Here is a 16,987-nt window from a genome sequence, read left to right on the forward strand (position 1 = left end):
AAAGTCTTCCCACTTCTGGTTACTATGGCTGACACTTGACTAACATTCATTTGATTTTCAGTCATAAAGAGCACCAAGTCTTCATTAGGATTTGAATATATAAGAGCAGCCAACTGACCCATATTTCCATCAAGTGACTTAATGGATGAAGAGAGTGAGTTTACGGTAGAGGACAACGTTGACATGTCACTGTGCATTTTGAAGTCCCCGACAATGGTGTTATTTTTTTTAACGCTCGAACCACTCTCTAAGATCATTCCAAAGAGTGAGAGATCATTGTCAATAAAAATACCGAACTAAGAGTCGTGGTCGAATCCCACAAGTAAGAGTGTGAGGTTGGAAATCCAAGAAATGATAAAGATGTAACTATCTAATGTAGCGACAAAGCAATTGGGAGGATCATTCCACCAAAATTTATCATATAAATTCAATATCAATGATGAACTTAGTAAAACAGAGTTTAAACAATAGTAATCAAATCTAATAGAGTAGAGGTGTGTATTGATGCCAATTAGGGATATAAATGCTTTGCTCAGTAAAACTTAACAACCATGGATAAGTTGGATCATCTTCAATAATGCTAATCTTCTTTCAATCTCATAGCATTAGTTCGATAAATCTCCTTTTGGTCTCATTTATGAGATGTACTGACCAACCCAATACCGTACTTTCACAACTTGATTTATCTAGATTGAAAACATTAAGACAATTACCCTCTCCTACAAGTCTCTTTCAAGCACCAATTAGAGATCTAAGATAGGATTAAGTTGTCCATCTTAACCCCTTAATTAATCACCTGGTAACTACCCAAATTCATGGTAAACAACAAGAAAATAGAGCAATACAACATACCCACTAATTTAAATCAACACCCAACCCCATAATTAAACCCCTAGAGATTGGGGTTTTAGCCACCCATAACAAAAAATGTTGATATTATACCTATCATGAAAGCAACCTTGGATGTGATGAAATTCAACAGTTAAAATAAACACCCACTTAAATTTCACTCAATAATTATCTATTACAAAGGTGATATTAAAAATACAATATAAGCACAATGTCTGAGATTTATCTCTCTAAAAGTTCTAAGAGTAAATATTGAACTAAAAATTCCTCAAATGAGTGTAAATCTACGACTCATCGACACCCTAACTAAAACTTTTTCTTGTCCTCAAGTCATTCAAGAACATAATTAGTTCAACAAGGGTGTCTACAACAGTTCTAAATGAGAGTTAACATGCAATTGCCACTACAAGACTACTAACGCCAAAATTATACCTCCTTAAATAAGTATAAACGGTCGTTTCCAATTAAAGAACCTAACTGAAGTTAGGATCGATCCAACAAGGAATATGGTCTACACTTAGGCTAATTCACAGTTAATTGTACTTTTCGTCAGGTTTATTTCCGTAAAAAGGAGGGATTTGTAAATAAAACAACAATTGATTGCTTTGTAGTAACAAGTAACTAGGGTTCGCTATTTGGATTATCAATATGAGATGAAAATTAGGGCATATGTGTTCCCCAGAAGCTCTTAATACAGTATTCCTAATATTAGTAACTCTTTCATAGTGTTAACATGCAAGGTTGGTAATGTAGGTATCTCCTCGGTGATTGATCATCCAAGTGGGGAATGTCACCATGTAACTTGATCGTTCTACGGGTGCATGTTTTACTAACCCTTACCCTTAACCCCAGATTAGCTCTCCCAGTAGATGGGTCAGACTATTAGATAGTGGATTATCACGTATAACTCTTTCTTTTTCAATCCCTTTCTCATTCATTACTTCCTTGATCGAGCAAGTTGGAATGAGGCGAGTTCTAACATTGTGCAATTTTTAAAGGCATTCAAAACGAAGGGATTCACAATACATGCATAAACATTGTTTCAGAATTACTTAATTATTAGCCATACATTGTTAATTACTCATGGTTCCCACAACCCTAGTTGTGGATTTAGCAACTCATGCTTGAAAATTCACAGTTCATATTAGGGTTATTAAAATATATCCCAAACTTACAATTAGAATAGATAATATTCACAAATGTTAAATTGAAAATCAAATGGAAATATCATAAACGAAGCTTCAAGAATTAATTGTCGAAAGTTTTTGCAAAATAATCCCCAAAGTCAAAATAAAGTACCACAAAAAATCTAACAACCCAAAAACAAAACTACAACTAATATTTATAGAAACTAAATCCTATACCAAGTAAGAAAAGGACATTTAGGAAATTCCGATGTGGGCAGTGTGATCGACGGCTGGCCACTTACAGTACGTCGAAGGAACGACGGTCTATGGTCTCCATTGTTGCTCAGCAGTTGGCAAATACTCTTGTGGATGCTATATGCGGTCACAACCTACGACCCTTAGGTCTAAGCACGGTCCATTTTGTTCAACCGTTGTTCAAGTACTGGAACTCATCATTTCTGAAGTTATCGATGACCTATTAACGACGGTCCGTCATTTTATTAAGGCATTGTTAGTGCTTTCGTGGTTCAACCCTTAGTCATACTTCCTTTATCTCTCAATCCACGCTTCCACCTATGGCTTATCAAGTGAATGACGGCTCAAAGGTGGGCTCGTCTTTTGTCAAATTCTCGCTACTTCAGACACTTTCAACACTAACTGCTCCAAACCTATTTCCTACAAAATTAGATAAAAATACCATCACATCTAATAACAAAATACCTAGGACTCGTGAAAAACTCCAACTTCAATGCATCAAAAATATTGTAAACTCACGGTACATCAACACTCTCAACTTAAAATCATTACTTTTCCTCAAGAGACACAACAAACTCTAAACGACACTTATGCTGAAGCAACACACAAACTCAAGCAATGACATGGAATTTTCTATCAATTGACCTCTTTACTATTTTAAGCATGATGAAACTCTTCTCATTTAGACTCAACGCGCTAAATCATGTGGATCAAAACATGACATAGACATACCAACATACAGTTTCACATACACATGCAACAATAACCAACATACCAATTCTTTAACTATCACAACCTAAGGGTACTCCCTAGATGTAACATGACGTATAGAACCCTGAAGGACTCTATACAAGCCACTTAGCTCTTATAACATAAGAAATGAAACAATAAGAGTAAAACAATAGTCCAAGTACCAAACATTTTATAAAAGAAAGTAGACGTCTAAACTTGTGTCTCATCATACCCATATAATACAATAGAATGAATTGGGCCTAGCCCATACATCATGTCCAAAAGAGAAACTACATGAAAGAAATTTAAAATAATAAATTCGTTCTCGAAGCATGAGGACTCACCAAAGCTCGGGAATCAATCAAATCATCCACTAGCCACAAAACTGAGCACCCTGAATATTGTCCCCTACATTGGGGAAAAATATAGGCAAGAGTATGTGTTAGTAAAAAATAATGTACCAAGTCTGATATACATGCATAAAACATTTAAAACATGCTAAAAGAGACATTTTATTTCATGACATCCAATTGACCAAGCTACAACATAATATGAAAGAGTTATAAAACATAGGTCATAAATCCTGGTCAATGCAATCTAACCCCATCCTTAAAACCATTGAACACATGTGAGATACTCCTTGAGTAACCTTAGTATATTATTACTTATGGTGAATTAGTCTTAACCGACATTGAGACCATGTGAGCTATAACTTAATCCCCCGGTGTCTCCCACACCGAAAAGGGTTATCCTACTTACCAAGGTAAGGACCATAAACTTCTAGCTTAAGTGGATCCACTGAGTAATCAACCTATGGGGGCACATAGTTATGGGATAAAGAGATTGCTACTAGAAACCCAACCTCTACTATGGGGGAAGTTCCATCTCATGAGATTGCTTTGGAAACCCGGCCTCTACTACGGGGGAGCTTCCATCTCAATGTCAATATCCACTCGATGCTAAGCATAAATTCCCACAGAATAGTTATTTCTTACTTGACTTCATTACTCATGAAAAGGTGCCCTTGGACAACCGATTCAAGCTAGTTTCATTAAGATAGTGCATTGTCTTTGATTCAATTAGGTGAGAAAGCCTTTAAACCTAAGAATCCTTACTATGTGAGAAAACCTTTCACATCATGCTAGTTTGCGTTTTAGTGAGAATATCCTTTCACAACACAACATTATCTTTGGTACTTCACACTCAAAGCACCCTTAAAATATTTGCATAGATTTCATAAACAATGCATAAGTCCATAATTTACCTCCTTGAGGTCAAAACCTAATTTTAATAATCAATTCTTAGAAAACATGGTTTAGATATGGATTTCATCATAAATTCATCTAAGACTAGTAATACAAGCTTAATTTTATAAAACTCTTTGTTGAAGAACAAATTTCCACAACATATAGCTCATGACTTGAAATCACAGGGATCATATGGGTTCATAGGGGAATTCATCATAAAAGTATTGCAATTCATCAATTCATGCATAGAAGATCATAATTAAATCATTTAAATCAATAATGATAATAACCCATGATAGTTGAAGAAAACCCTAACTCAATTGGGGAATTCTACCATTTGAAATAGAGGAATTTGGGAATTCCATGGATGAAAACTATCATACCTTGACTCCAATTGCTTGCCTTCAATGGAGGACTTGGAACCTTAGCTTAAAACCCTAGCTTGAATCATTTTTTCTTCTTCTTCAAGTTTCTATGGAAAGAATATTTGGAGAGCAATTTGGTTTTCTTTTAGGAATTTGGAAGAATAAAGTAAATGGGTTAATTTGGAGGTTGAAAAAGCTTATATAGGGGTTTTAGAGAAGGGTAACCTAACGTAGTATAGAAACTAATTAATTTGGAAAAGACCGAAATGCCCTGGAAAATTAACTGACAGCAGTGAACTAAGACCCACCACCGATAGACTGTGGATGGACCAATGGTCCATCCTGCATACTCATGGTTGGTGGTCCGAGAGTTTTGCCTAGACCCACGGCCTATAGACCATGGACCGTGGACCCACCTTTGGTCCGTAGGTCAAATCGTGGTCCTTGTCCTGGACAAATTTTGGTGGCCCCTTCCATTGACCTACCTATGGTCCGTAATTCAACCCACGGATCGTAGCTGGCCTACGTGGATGGCACCTATAAGTTCTGAATTTTGTTAGACCCACGGGCCATAGCTCGCTTGCATGGATGGCACCTGTAAGTTCTGAATTTTGCTAGGCTTCCCTCTTTCGATTCCGGGGTGTTACATTAACAATGTAACAAGTGCCCTTACTACAAAGAAATCCCTTTTTCACACAGAAGTTAATGTTTTAGCTAGGCATGCCGTTATTTTCTTATCTTTTATTTTCCAGACTAGTTACTTAGGATCGCTATAGGGGTTTCTTAGCTTGTAACATAGGTTCAACATCATGTGTGGTATATTTTAGATATTTAGTGATTTTTCTTCCCTTTTTAACATTACATTGGCTATTTTTACCTCTTGCACAACCAATGCTGACATCGTCATGTTTTCTACTTTTCTCCTTATGACTTATTTAAGCGCGGGTGTGACTTTGACTTAACATTCTTGCTTGTTTCATCTTTTTATTCAAGTTTTCTCATTCTTTTTCTTTATTCAGTCACACCATTCTCTACAAATTTTCTCATCTTTTTCTTTTTCTTCAAAAAACACTTTTCATACCCTTTTTTTGTAGTTTTCCTTCACCATATCCACCCTCAACTTATGTATTTTGCATGAGTTGAGGTGCACGATGTCCTAGGGAGGACCAAGACCAAGATTAAGGTAACTTCTGAAGTAACCACCCTCTACTTAGGCTTTTAGTTTGAGTGAGGTTCACAATTTCCAAGGAGGCACCATGGCTAAACAAATTTTTAGGGAAGGTGAGTCGGGTATATTGAGAGAAATGGTATTCATTAGGATCAAACATTTGGATCAAAGGGAGCATTATTTTGTTTCTTTTGGATGGTTGCTTTTAGGCTTAAGTGGACTCATTATCAACAATCACCTATGATCATTTCCCTATTTCAAAAGCATGTTAGCAAGACTAACGGGGCAAGTTCAAGATTGGCATGCACTATATGAATATAAAAAAATCCTTACATATGCATGACACATTGTTTCACTCTCAAATCATTAATGCATCTGGTTCAAGTTATAGCTTAAGTGATGATGTCATATCGGTTCCCATCATGTCATATAAAGATCCAATACATTCAACTCATCAAGTCCACAGATATAGCATATATAAAAAATTAGTGGGATCACAATTTTCATGCTCTTATGCCATCATACTTTCATAACAGTCTACTTCTACATTTATACTATCCTAAACATACCACCTCGATAGAAATTAAAACAATTCCTTGGGGAAAAAGAACGAAGGCAAGAAAATCCCAAGGAAGAATTGTGAGTTGGGTTACTCAAACTTTACCCTAACACTCACAATCCATTTACCCCACCCTTAGAGAAAATATGGTGCAATTTCCTCAATGCACAAAAATAGAATATAATACATCGGGTGAGACAAACCTGTGGCGTATAGGCGCTGAAGCCAAATCAAAAAGCGAGTGGGTCCAGTTGCCTGAAACCCGTTGGATCAGCAAGAGTGACGCCATCGGTAACACCCTCAACAATAGTAGGACAACCATCAGTAGTGCTCCTCGATGCACATACCTAACTCCCCCATTCTCTGATGCCTCAAATCCTAATCAAGGATAGACTATCGTTGGGCAACCTCAAACTGCTATTGCTCCCTCTTTCTGGCTCGTTTCTCTTCCTTCATATCAGTAGTGGTTCCAGAAGTACGTGCACTTTACCGCTACATGAGGGAGGTCAATAGAAGGTGTATCCTCTCTAAATAGTGCACTAAGCACCACTTCACCAGCATCTACCTCTGGTTCAAGTTCTGGACATCCTCGTATGGAGCAGCTAAAGCATCAACATCAGCTCAGAGTTTGGCTAACTCCATTGAGAAGGTAGTCAAAGAAACAGTGGGACCAGGCTGAGGCCTCTCCATTATCCTAAGCTCAAATGCATCAATCCTCTTATACACTGCCTAAATCTTCACATTAATTGTTGCCTCCATCCGTGCTTCCGACTCCTCAACAATTTCCTCATCAGAGACAATCTGAGTCTCCAACTTATGCACACAAGAAAGGGGCAACAAAAAAACTCAGAAGGCTTAGGAGCACAATGAGCTCGCAGCCTGGAAGGATGAAGTGGAGGGTGGAGCCTGAACTTCGGGATCAACAGTTGTGGAAGGAATAGCATAATCATCTTTCAATTAACCCAAACTTGCTCAGCATCAACATCAATATCCTCACCCAAAGGTGGTAAGTCAACCTATATACCTTTTCGAGGAGCCATTGGGTTCACATCATCTTTAATCAAGCCCACGTTGACCGTCTTTCTCACCTCTATTAGCTTGTCACAATGCCACACCTGAACTGTAGCCTCCCTACAAATGCAAACAATAAGGTATGGAAAGGGCATAGTAGTAGTCTTCAGGAAGGCCCTCTCATGTATCTCTACTATAATTATCTGGTAGAAATAAATTTCCAGTGTTGCCAGCAATGATGTAAGCATAACTGCACGATCCCAAGTCACAACATTGTCCCCCTGTGTGGGGGACAATCTGGACCGTATGATGGACCACCAAACCTTAGCAGCAAAGCTCAAGGTCGCTTACCAGACCGGTTGTGTCATATCACGCACCCATTCGGTGCTCTCTCTGTCATCAGTAATTTGGCGAGCCATCCATCGTGGTAATCCCTCTCACTGCTCGGCATCCCGCATGAAAGTCATGCTCTGCACTATCCCTATTTGATAATCATATTCACCTGTATTAATCAAATGAGCATGTGTCGGACCATAAATAAAATAGCGGATGGTGGTCTCGGAAGTGTCAACGGGGATACCTCGCATAAGAGTAGTTAGTAGTGGGGGCTGAACTAACGGCTTTGGTCGAAGTGGCATAGTGCTCTTCACGGTAGCTGCATAGGAAGCGTAGAACTCCCTACAATGTCCGAGCTATACCTGCCCAGACTCTCCGCCATCCACTCATGTTTGTGCCTCTTGAAGAGCTCATGAATATTAGGAATTATGTGGAGACATGATGTAAGTACCCGACGCTCCACAGTACTGGTTCGGGCTAACTTCTGAAGTGCATTAACATGTATCATATCAATGTATAACTGGAACTACAGGTATAAACACCATCTATTTGGCTAGGTGGGAAGGTGTATCGGCTCATATCTAGTACCGGGAGGTTCATAGGCCTCTCCAGAACTAATAGCAATCTACGTCGAGGCGGCAACTGATTCAAAGATGGAGCCGAAACTAGACTATGACTCTCTATTCTCAATATTTGAGGGTTTGGCCCCCTCCTCAAACTTGGGGGCATCATCATTACTAGAGAGTCCTCTTCATCCGATAGCACGACCTGTCGCGAGTGTTGTCAAGTAGTTCAAGTTGCAGTGGGGGAGGTCCTGTTATTCTCAGGTTCATACTCCAACCTACTTGAATGCTCTATCATCTGGCGTGAAGGTGCCACATACTTTGACTTTCGTTGCCTTTTGTAAGTGTTCACCTTCTTTTGCGTCGTTTCACATGTAAGAGACTTGTTAATATTCAACGTACCCAAAACAAACCAACAAAAAGAAGTAGAACAATTTTGGGACTTATAAATTTTTTGGTTAGTGCCACCTTTTCGGACCTACTGTCAATACAGAGCTGTCGATTGAACGATGGACTGTCGGTGCCCACAGTAGGTCAGGAAGTAAAATTTTATGCCTCTTATGTTAGAAAGACAGTTCACTAGAACAGTCCATCGAAGGAATGATGGACCGTAGGCTAAATCGGGGTTTACAACTTAGGCTACTGAGTTGTGCATCTGACCAACGGGACCAGAGCCATGGTCTGTAGGTTACCCACGACCCGTAGGTCATGGTCTTCGACCAGTCTGGGTGTAGATCAAAATTTATAATTTTTACCAACATCATAAGAACATTATTTCAACCACCAAAACACTTCTAGAATATGAATTTCAACATATTTTGATGTTTTTCTATCGTTCCTAGGGTTCCAATCATGAAATTCCTATATAGGACCATTATAATTTTGAAATCCTAAGTCAAGAACACAACTAGAATGTAACAATCACATTCTTTTATCAAGTTAATCAACAACACTCACTAAACCATCATTCCAAGGGTACTTTAGAACTAATTATATCAAATTTAACATGCAATTTATAACAAATGTCAAGTAACAACTTTGTAATTTCAAATACAAAATGAATAGTTCAAATTTTGAAATCATTGCCTTACAAGTATTGCAAAGTTGTGTGAGTGTGTTCCGTTAAGATCTTTATAGACACCAAATAGGTATTGACACCAAACCCGCAACCTTTGATTTTGGTAGAATGAAGAATTTGGGAAAGAAAAAATATTGAGAGAAATAAGGAGAGAATATGGGAGGAAGGAAATAGAGGAAATATATATGTGACTTGGGGTGGAGGGGGCATTGAAAGGTTTGGAATATGTAGAGTTGGTTAATTAGAGAGTTGTAACCATTTGGGAAAGAAGAGGGAAATGAGGGATGTTCAAAATGAAGGGTTTTTTATTTAATTCGATCGTGGGTCAGGTCAACAATTTCACTGACTTAGACCAACGAAACCCCGTCGACGGTCCGTACATAAAACTACGGCATGTGGATAAGTCTGTGGTTCCACTAGCACTTATTGAATTTTTAGATAACTTACCTGGGATCTACATATGCCATCTTTGGTCCGTTGTTGAACGACATACTTTTATAGGAACCGTAGACCCTTGCACCAACAATTTTCTGCATAATCTCAGTTGCTTTCCTGCACATGTAGAAAACATTAGGTCTTCCTTTTTATATTTTCTTAAATATTTTTGGACACAAACCCTATTCTACCCTAATCTAGCCAACAGTAAAAATAAAACAATGAAACTAGTTAGAAAATACTAGAATTTTATAAAAATCACTAAAAACTCCTAAAATTGGCTAGAATTTAGATATTGGGTTGCCTCCCAAATAGCACTTGATTTAACATCTCGGCACGACGTAGATACCTTGATTACTAAGACTTCATCAAGACCCGATTCCTCTATCACCTCTTTGATTTCTTCTGATTGACCCAAGTATATTTTGATCCTTTGACCATTAACCTTGATCCTCGTTCCGTCATTTTTCTCTAGTTCAACCACTCCGTGTGGAAATACTAGTACCACTTTGAATGGCCTAGTCCACTTGGACTTGAGCTTGCTCGGAAACAAGCGCAACATTGCTTTGAAGAAAAGTACCAGATCACCGGGAGCAAACTCACTTTTATCAATCTTTTTATCATGGTACTTCTTCATTTTCTCCTTATACAAGGCTGAAGTTTCATACGCTTTTACGCGAAACTCATCAAGATCATTCATCTCATTCAATCATTGACTTGATGCGGCATCCAAATCCAAATTCAGCTTCATGAGTGCCCATTTCGCTTTATGCTCTAACTCTATAAGCAAGTGGCGAGACTTCCCAAATACAAGTTGGTAGGGCGACATAGAATGCGGTGTGATAGGCCCATAGAGCATCATCAAGACTTCTTGACCAATCAGTTCTATTCGTATTCACAATCTTTGCTTGAATCTGCTTAATCTCTCTATTTGATACTCAACTTGCCCACTACACTGCGGATGATAAGGAGTTTTTATGCTGTGAAGAACACTATACTTCTCAAGCAAAACCTTGAATAACTTATTACAAAAGTGAGAACCTCCATCGCTAATAATCGCCCTTGGTATACCAAATCTAGAGAAAATATTGTTTTTCAGAAATGCGATGACACTCTTCTCTTTATTGTTTGAAAGCGCAATAGCTTCCACCCATTTAGACACATAGTCAACCTCTACAAGTATGTACATTCTATTCGAACTCATAAATGGACCCATGAACTCAAGGCCCCAAACATCAAACAACTCAATCACCTGTATAGGATTCATTGGGAGTTCTTGCTTCGTTGAAATACCTTCTTCTCTTTGACAACGATCACAAGACTTGGCAAAATCATGAGCATCTTGGTGAATAGTAGGCCAGTAATACCTATATTGCAAGATTTTATGGGCAGTCCGGATACCACTATGGTGTCTACCAACAGGAGACGAATGATAAGTCTCCAATATACGCACCATTTCAACCTCAGGCACACAGTAACAAATAATCCCATTAGCACAAATACGAAACAAGTAGGGCTCTTCCCAGAAAAATTTCATCACACCACACATGAATTATTTTTTTTGGTTGAATGACAAATCAGAAGGCACCAATTCATTTGCCAAATAATTTGCAAAATCTGTGAACCAAGGGATAAGGTCAAAAGAAGCAGCCAATACCTATTCATCGGGGAACACATCAATTATCTCAACTCCATCAGCTAAATTCATCATTGTCTCTTCTTCTAATCTAGACAAGTCATTAGTCACTAGGTTTTCTGTTCCCTTTCTATCTTTCACTTCAAAGTCGAATTCTTGCAGCACCAATACAGATTTAATTAGTCTTGGTTTTGCATCCTTCTTTGTCATAAGATACCTCAATACCGAATGATCAGTATGCACAATAACTTTAGCGACAAGCAAATAGGATCAAAACTTCTCAAATGCGAAGACTACGTCAAGCAATTCTTGTACATTAACAATATATTTCTTTTGAGCAACATTCAAGGTTTTGCTCACATAGTAAATAGGATACAAAATTTTATCTCGCCTCTGCCCAAATACTACGCCAAGTGCCACTCTGCTTGCATCACACATCACTTCAAATGGTTGTCTCCGATCCGGTGGAATAATGATTGGTGCAGAAGTCAACTTCTCGTTCAACCCCTCAAATGCTCTCCGACGAGTATCATCAAACTTAAACTTTGACTCTTTTTCGAGTTGTTTGCACAATGGGTGTGCAATTTTTTGAGAAATCCTTTATGAACCTCCTATAAAAACCTGCATGTCCTATAAAACTTCTTACACCTTTTACAGAGGCGGGTGGTGGCAGTTTTTGTATCACTTCGACTTTTGCTCCATCAACTTCGATCCCTTTCTGCAAATTTTATGGCCCAAAATTATACCCTCTTTTACCATAAGGTGACATTTTTTCTAATTGAGCACAAGATTGCACTCTTCGCACCATTTCATCACGTCACCTAAATGTACCAAGCAATTATCAAACGAGTTACCAACCACTAAGAAATCATCCATGAATACCTCTATTGTGTCCTCCACCATATAAGAAAATATAGACATCATACAATGTTGAAAAATCGTCGGTGCTTTACACAACCCGAATGGCATCATTTTGAAAGCGAAAGTCCTGTAAGGATTAGTGAAAGTAGTCTTCTCTTGGTCTTCCGGAGCTATAGAGATCTGATTGTAGTCTGAATACCCATCTAGAAAAAAATACCAACCCTCTCCAGCAAGACGATCTAAAATTTCGCTCATAAACAACATTGGGAAGTGATTTTTCTAAGTCCACACATTCAACCTACGATAGTCCATACAAACTCTCCAGCTAGTCACTGGCCTTATTGGAACAAGATCATTCTTTGCATTGGGAACCACAATGATTCCTTCTTTCTTTGGCACACATTGAATTGGACATACCCAACTACTATCAGCGATAGTATATACAACTCCATCATCTAACCACTTAATGATTTCCTTCTTCACAAACTCTTGCATCGGTGAGTTCAATCATCGTTGGTGCTCAATACTTGGCTTGCTATCCGGCATTAGTTGAATTTTGTAAGAACAAATACCAGTGGGATACCAATGATGTCAGCAATGGTCCATCCTATCACTCTTTTGAATCGCTTCAACACCAATATAAACACCTTTACTTGCCCTTCATTCAAGTCAGCAGCAATAATAACTGGGAAAGTACTATTTTTTCCCAAGAACAAATACCACAAATGAGATGGAAGATCTTTAAGCTCCAATTTAGGAGGCTCATCAACGAATGATTTTGCAAGTGGAGTGTCATGATTTTTCAAATCTAGATCCAGCTTCCTTGATTGACGACAAGAAATACTTAGCCTTTCGAGTGCAACAACTAGCTCATCATACTCATCAATACCATCTCCATCAAAGTTCATGATAACAGCCACTAGTGCTTCAACACCCAATCTTTCTTTAATAGAAACTTTTGATTTTCCTTCACCATTATGATTTACTACCAACACTGACTTAATATCACTCTCATTCTTCATACATCTGCAGATATTAAAAGTTACCTCTTCAAACTTTATCTACCCTCTTTCCATATCAATCAAAGCTCGCCCAGTAGCAAGGAATGGTCTTCCTAATAGGATAAGTACCTCAAAGTCAACTTCACAATCTAGTATCACAAAGTTTGCCTGAAAGATGAACATCTCAACATTCACAAGGACATCTTGAAGTACCTCAATTGGCTTCTTCACAGTTCGGCCAGCCATAAGTAGCCACATTGCACTCGGTTTGGCGGCTCTTAAGCCCAACTTCTTATATATAGACAATGGCATCAGATTAACGCTAGCACCGAAGTCACATAAAGCCTTTGCAAAATGCACCATGCCAATAGTACATTGAATAGTAAATGCTCCAGGATCCTCCTTCTTCTACATTAATGATCTTATAGCAATAGCGCTACAATGCTGCAACTTGTCATCACCTTTGAAACTGACAGCCCTCTTCTTAGTCTCCAGATCCTTCAAGAACTTCGTGTAACCTGACATTTTCTCAAGTGCCTCAATTAAAGGAACCTTTATGGATAAGTTCTTCAGCATAATTATGAACGTGCGTCACTTTCCTTCTTCCGCTTTCTTTACCAACCTTCGTGAGGAGGGAGATGGAGGTCTTGGCATAGGGATGATCTTTTACATCACCTCAGCGTCCTTATTATGATATTTCGGTTACTCAACTTCATCCTCATCTTGCTCTTTCACACTTTCTCCTCCAGTCGGCATAGAAAGGTCTATAGTATGCTTTCCACCCGTAGTGGTAACTGCCATACGATGCCCATCATTCTTTGGATTCTAGATAGTATTGCTAGGGAGTGTTCCCTTTTGATGCAGATTTACACTTATAGATAACTAGCTCAGCTGCTGCTCAATCTATTTAATAAATAATGTATGTGACTCAACTTTCTGTCCAATGCCCGATAAATCGTTACACATTTCTTTCACATTGCCATTAGTTGCATCAAACCTTTTCATCATCTTGTGCATCCTATCTTCTAATTCATACTGGATCCACCATTTGTGTTCCTAGGTGGGACATAGGGTCCACTAGTTTTCTTCATGGAGCCAAACCCATTCTGGTTATAGTTGTTGTCACGATTAAAATTCCCATCATAGGCATAGTTCCCTTCATGATAGTAGTTACCGTAGTTTCAACCTTGGTTTCCTTGACATTGGCGCCAATTATCTGAATCGGACACTTGGGCGTTCGTCTGTAAACTCCCTGTCTGATCATTCACAAGATTTGCATCATTTTCATAAAGTACTCATCAACAGGTGGTTCTATAGGTTGATAGTTCACAACATTAACTTTCTCTGCACTTTCGCTCACATGTTTCAACACCAAGCCAACCTCTATTCTCAATTGGGCTATCTCCTCCAGAATATCATCATTGGACTGAGTTGGTGTGGCTTGTACAACAAACGTCTTTCTTCCAGTATTTGACTTTGTAGTGCTCCATGCCTTATTATTCGTTGAGATTTTTTCAAGTTTTCTAGTAATCTCTTGAAATGTAATTGCTCTGTAAGATCCTCCGGCAATAGTATCTAGCGCCGCCTTTACTTTATCATCTTACCATCTATAAAAATACTCTTTAACTGACTCGTCATCTATGCAGTGGTTAGGCACACTTCTCATAAACCCTGTGAATCTATCCCAAGAGCTACTCATCTATTCTCTATGCAATGCTACGAAGTTATTTAGTTTATCCTTCAAATTTATCTTTTCAAATACCGAGAAATATTTATGCATGAACACCCTGAGTACCCATCCCAAGTGGTGATTGAGTTATATGGCAACTCAAACAACTATACACTAGCATCACCTTTCAATGAAAGTGGAAACACCCTTAAGCCGGTCGTATACACGTCTAAATATAGTCGTCCCATAATACTCATACAAACACTGTTCAATTTGCTCATATGGGCATATAGATCCTCCAAAGGTAACTTAGCAAACAACCCTCTCGATTTAAGCATTTGCATCAGACTACATGTCACCAAAAAAGTATGTCCATGAGGTAGTGCAGAAACAACTATAGCACCAGTTGACCCCACGACATTATAGTCAAACATACAGTTTTCACACACATCCGGTGCTGGCTGATTTTGCACTCCTTCAGCATTCTCAACTCAAGGGTTTCCCTGAATATATATAGGTACTTCAAGAACTCCAAGAGGTTACAATCCAACAACATCCCCTTGACCCGCTATGATTGGATCATTCTTTACATCAAGATTTAGACCTCTTCCAGCCATTCTTCTCAGAGTTCTTCTTTGTTCTGGATTGTAAGGGGTCAGGGGATTGCCTTAACACCGTATACTTGGCATACACCGGAAATAAGACCTGTAGAAAACAAAAACAAAACAAAACATAAATTATGAAATAATTCACTAAAGTTCATATAACAAAATTATTCTAATCTAAAAGCGTTAATTCTCGGCAGCAGCGCCAAAATTTGATACACTGAAATACACATCCCTAGAGAAGTATAAGAGGTCGTTTCCAAATAAATAACCTCACTGAGGTTAGGATCGATCCCACGAGGAATATGGCTTAGACTTAGGCTAATTCACAATCAATTGTATTTTTCGTCAGGTTTATTTCTGTAAAATGGGGGGATTTGTAAATAAAATATATTTGATTACTTTATAGTAACAAGTAACAAGTTATCAGGATTCATAGTTTGGATTATCAATACGTGATGAAAACTAGGGCATATGTGTTCCCCACGAGCTCTTAACGCAGCATTCCTAATAATAGTACCTTTTTCCTAGTGTTAACATGCAAGGTTGGTAAGTTAGGTATCTCCTAAGTTATTGATCATCCAAGTAGGGAATTTCACCACGTAACTTGATCGGTCTACGGGTGTATGCTTTACTAACCCTTACCCCCAAATTAACCCTCATGGTAGGTGGGTCAGGCTATTTGATAGAGGATTATCAAGTCTAAATATCCGGTGTTCAATCACTTTCTGATTTATTAATTCCTTGATCAAGAAATTAGGAATGTGGCGAGTTCTAACATTGCGCACTTTTAAAAAAATTAAAATGAAGGGACTAACAACACATGCATAAACACTATTTTAGAATTAATTAATTATAAGTCATACACTGTTAATTACTCATGGTTCCCACAACCCTGGTTGGGGATTTAGCTACTCATGCTTGAGAATTTACAATTCATATTAAATCATGAACATACAATTAGAAGAGATGATATTCGGAATCTTGAATTGAAAATCAAACGCAAATATCATAAACGAAGCTTCAAGAACTAATTTTTGAAAGTGTTCGCAAAATAATTCTCAAAGTCAAAACAAAGTATCACAAAAATTTAACAACCCAAAAAGGAAAATTACAACTAATATTTATAGAAACTAACTCCTAAACCATGTAGGAAAAAGGAAGTTAAATAAATTCCGGTTTAGGTTATGTCATCGACGGTTGGACACCTACGGCCCATTGAAGGAACGACGGTCCATAAACTCCACTATTACTCGACAGTAGGCCAATAATTTTGTGGATGCTAACTGTAACACCCTGTAGTTTAGTAGACCATCTAGGGTTAAGTTTGAGTGCTCCAAATCAAGACGAGAGGGCATGAGCCAAGGCAAAGGGAAAAGGGCCAAGGCAAGAGCCAAGGCTGCCCCAAGCTTGCCATGGCACTGCCTAAGACTACGAGAGCCTTCACAGCGCATGGTGTCCACCACAGCTCATGGGTCCACTCATGATGG

The sequence above is a fragment of the Solanum tuberosum genome, unplaced genomic scaffold (genome assembly GCF_000226075.1).
Source record: "Solanum tuberosum cultivar DM 1-3 516 R44 unplaced genomic scaffold, SolTub_3.0 scf00061, whole genome shotgun sequence".
Taxonomy (NCBI): Eukaryota; Viridiplantae; Streptophyta; class Magnoliopsida; order Solanales; family Solanaceae; genus Solanum; species Solanum tuberosum.